Here is a 4840-nt window from a genome sequence, read left to right as displayed (position 1 = left end):
TCTATCTATCTATCTATCTATCTATCTATCTATCTATCTATCTATCTTTCCCTTTGCCTTAAACAAATAGCAGTTTTGGATCAATTCTTTAAGCACAATAATTTGGGACAGAATATAAAGCAAAAATAGATATAAGCCATAACTATCAAGATATTTTTGTGAGCACTACTAAAAGTTCAAAACACTGACAAGAAATTCTAGTCAAGAAAGGCTGAAAATAGTCTAGGAATCATAAATTAAAATTAGAGAGTTCAAATATGATATAAAATCATTTAATCTGGATGATTTATGCTTGTTCTCAGATGCAATTATTTACCAACGCTTCTGTTTACTGCTCTTTTGACTTTTTTAATTACAGCATACCCCAAATTCAATTACAGACTGTAGTATATATTTCAAGCAATAGTCTTGTAAATAAAAAAGAACCAATTAATAATGTGCTTAGTCCAGCAAAGTTAAAGCAAGTATAATACAAAACACAGGGTAACTTGATCAAGGTTTGAAAGCTGAGGAAAAGATCCCATCTGGTTAAGTTAGAAAATGTGAGAGCTTGGGATGAAGGCCTTTTTCCTTTTTTCCCTCCCCCAAAGACATCTTTGATGAAGCTATTTCTAAAGAGCTATACAATATAAAATCAAATCCTCTGGAAATTTGAAGGAGAATTTTTTTTGTTGAGACTTTTTTCCTTCTTTAAATGCCATCATGTTCCTATTGCCAGCCACAAACCTGCATTTTAGTCACACAATCTATAGACTCTTTGCAGAATTAATCTTCTTTATCTTCTTCCATGGGCATATGCTTTCTCGATAGATATGGGCAAACCCAGCTGTGTTTTGGGTTCCTCAAACATCTCACACTATTCCTCAAATGTTTGGGGTTTGACAAAACCCCAAATGCATTTGGCCAAGCACGTTTTCCCTTGATTTTTAAACACATGTGGGTTTTATGGGAAATTTAATCCATGTGTTTTTGATTCCTTTACACTTAACTCATCAAAATGTTGTTGTGTAAGAGCTCTTTGATGTCCAAGAAGCTTTTTGAGACTTTTTTTATGGGACACTTTAATCCTTTTTTCTTAGAAACAGGAAGTTACATGATGCCAAGAGAAAATAAACTCCAACACCAAGAGGGTGGTATTTGGTTGAAAATTCTGAAACCTACTATCTTCATTCTGGTTCCAAATGTGGTGAAATGGGCTTTTCTTATTGTAGGCGGCGTAGGATGGTCAGTTTCTCAGAACATCTCTCTTGCTTCTTGACAGGGCTTTGTTGTGACAGTGGTGGTTGTTGCAGGTTTTTTTAAATTAAATCTTCCTAGGTTGCCCAACCCGAAAGTGTAGAAGCTAAGGCTCCAACATTACTGATCAACATGGAAGCTCTGGCCTGCTCCATTTCTGATCTGGTCTAGTTGGTTTCTCCTCAGCAGTGCAGTGGTCCTTGCTCCAAGGGGCTCACCCCATCGGTGCCAGAGCTGGTGCAGACACTCGATTGGCTTAGCCCACTGCATCTCAAAGCTTCTAAGCCCAAGAGCTCTACCAGCCTCAGTCTCCCTGGAAGTAGGGATTACAGATTATTCCACCCTGCTAGGCAATTACAGATAATTTTTCAGAAGATAGAATTAGGTGAAAAAAAAGAAAAGTTTTAAAATATTGGGTGTATTTTAGCATAACATAGGAACTTTATTTATTTTCCAGATTGCATGAAGTATGATATATTCGAAATGTGGGTAGGAATGGCCAGTGTTAAATACCACATGTGTCCACAGTTCTATGGAAGACCAAGGAACAAATCAATATATTTATCCATATCACATAAGGGTTCTTGTAAGTAGATTGATATGAAGAAAGGACATGGATTATATTAGCATATTTTATTAAGTATATCTCAGAAATTATTAGCATGTGGCATATAACCAAATGTGTGTCAACAAGAATGGGAAATTCCTGGGTTTGGGGAGTAGCATCTGGTATGTGATCTTGTAGGTGATCTGGTTTCTCTGCTTTAGCTGAAAATCTGTTGCCCTGTCCTCCCTGCAATATTCTTATTGATCTATAGTCTTATTATTGTTTAACCTAAGGATCATGGATCTAGAAGTAGAAGAGATTCCTCCTTTTTTATAGATGAAAAAAGTAATTATAATCCAATCAGAAAGAAATGGAGATTGGATTTGAACCCAGCCCCTTTGATCTCAGAACCAGGATTTTTCCATTGTACCAACCCATTAGTCTATTAAAGCTATTTATTTGTCTAGTCATCTCAATTGTTTGGAACAAATTTAGTGAAATAAACAAAGTCATGACTAAAATAGGTTGACTGGGGTTTATACCTAAAGCACTAATGTTTTTAGTAGGTTCAAAAATTTTTAATCACTTTAAAATATTGTAGTTTTAAATTTTGTTGCATTTACATTTTGAGAGCACTTTTACTTCTTCAGCAGCATGGAATTAGTTGTCCTTAGCACTGAGTTAGCAGGAATAATTAAATTGGGAAAATAACAGATGACCCTTCTCCCTGTGCTGATTCATTCCTTTGTGGTCCATCCCTCATCCCAGATGTTAACCTCTTCAGCAGTGTTCTTCAGGGTCCTGAGCACTCTCCTCTTGTGATAGGTGTCCCAGGGGTCTCCTTTCCCACTCACCTTAATTTTTTATAATTATTTATATCATTTTTACATCAAAACGTATAGACATCTTTTGATTAATTGCTAGTTATGGTTCTAGAAATGGGTGGTGCAAATGATGGGACAAATATTCTTGATATTTTTTTCTGACTTTGATTTCACTTTCTGATTTTACACAGGCATAAGTCATTTTGGAAGGTTCCTCAGAGTTTGGGGATTATCTGGTACAGGGCATTTTTAACTTTTTTAGTGTATCACGGACCTATCTGGCAGTTTGGTAAAATCTATAGATTTCTTATAATAACATTTTAAGAGCATAAAATAAAATATGCAGAATTACAAAGGAAATTATACTGAAATACGCTTATCAAAAATATCACCACAAAAAGTGCATGGACCATGGGGTCAGAATCCCACAAATTAATCCCCTCCCTCTTACAGAAGACGTAATTGAGGCCAAGAGATGAGACAGGGCATGATATACCTCTATGTTATTCTATTTCTTCCCTCTATCCTTTCTTTCTCTGTTATTGCTTAGTCATTTTCAGTCATGTCTGACTCTTTGTGACCCCATTTTTGGTTTTCTTGGCAGGATACTGGAGTGGTTTGTCATTTCTTTCTCCAGCTCATTTTACAGATGAGGAAACTGAGGCAGCAAATAGGGTTAAGTAACTTGCTTCAGTGATTTGATTATACACCTAGTAAATGCCCAAGGCTGGATTTGAACTCAGGTCTTCCTGAATACAGACCCAGCACTCTATCTACCGTGCCACCTAACTAGTATTTCTTTCTCTCTACTGGACCCCAATAGCTTGGGAAGGTGAGTCCAATAAAATGTAACATCCTTGAGGAAAGGCAATATTTTTCATTTGTGTTTGTATCTCTCTCCCCCACACCCATTCTAGAACAGACACTTAAGCAATACTTGTTAAATTTAATTAAGTCCATGTTGGGTTGTGCTGTTTGATAGGTACTTCCATTCCTGGAAGCAACAGTGAAATTCAGGCATTGCCACCTATACACCATATAAAGTCACATGCCTCATCTTCAGTCCTGTGTCAAGGCATGTACTTCTCCTATTTGGAAATGCCAGTGCAGGGGCAACTTCAGGATCCAGCCAAATGTTCCTTTCTTTGCTGTTTATAAGGAACCTTCTCCCTAATAGCATGTGCATCTTCATCTTTCTTTCAGAACTTCTTGTGGCCTCTGTTTACAAGGCTCTTTTTGAGATTTCTTGTGGGATTAACTAATACCTTTGGGTCTAGGAGAGATGAGTTAGGCCTTTCTTTTACCTCTGGAAAACTAGGGAAAATATAGTAACATCATGAAGTATGTGTGTAGGTGGGAGAGAAAAGCAGGGCTATTAGATAGGTTTGGTGACTAATGGAGCATCGTAATTCGTTCCTCTTCTCCTCACCCCCGTCCCCACCATAGACACTGTCATAGATAATGATGCGAATGGTGTCCAAGTAGGTGTGTCAGGTCCTATATACACTCATTGTTTTCCCAACAGACTCACTATAATCAAGTTAACATTAGAGAATACCAAAACCTCTTTTCTTAAAGTACAAAAGAAGATACTGGAGTGATTTGCCATTTTCTTCTCCAGTTCATTTTATAGATGGGGAAATAGAGGCAAATAATGACTTATAACTTGTGTCAGGTGTCAGGATCACACAGTAAGTGTCTGATGTCATATTTGAACTCAGGCCTTCCTAACTCTAGGCCCAGAACCCTATCCACTGTGCCACCCAGCTGCCCATACAAGGTCATCTACCCAGCAGATTTCTAAGACCTGTATCTTCTTGAGTCTTTCCACTATGTTGTGATGCCTGCTGCTTAAAACTATTTTAAAGATTCATGAACTTATAAAAATTAGAATTATTGGCCCATTGTTTTACAGATGAAGAAATTGAGGCCTCACAGGTTTATATGATTTCTTCAGGTTCATGCCGTTACTTACAATACCAATTCAGGTGGCCCTCCCCACCAGGGGAAAGAATGTGGGCCATACAGAGAGTAGAACAATAATATCCCCAACTTCAGCCTCTGAGGGCACTCTACTTTCACAGGGAATTACACACTCTTTCCAACCTATAGTGATATTCTTGGTAGGCACCCCTGTAAGGGGAAAGAACTGTAGATTGCCAGAGAGAAACTGTCCCCTCTAAGAAGTCTGTTCTTCCTTCCTTCCTTCCTTCCTTCCTTCCTTCCTTCCTTC

At 37.7% G+C, this 4840-nt stretch overlaps 1 long non-coding RNA gene across 3 annotated transcripts in view; it reads right to left on the bottom strand.

Moving 5' to 3' along the window:
- The window catches only part of LOC138173768 (uncharacterized), a 166047-nt gene that overhangs the window by 109962 nt on the left and 51245 nt on the right, over positions 1 to 4840 (bottom strand). The window lies entirely within an intron of this gene.

This window comes from Petaurus breviceps, unplaced genomic scaffold (assembly GCF_028583685.1).
Source record: "Petaurus breviceps papuanus isolate PSGF00001 unplaced genomic scaffold, PetGlider_PUasm1.0 129, whole genome shotgun sequence".
NCBI lineage: Eukaryota > Metazoa > Chordata > Mammalia > Diprotodontia > Petauridae > Petaurus > Petaurus breviceps.
This window is presented reverse-complemented; position numbering and strand designations above follow the sequence as displayed.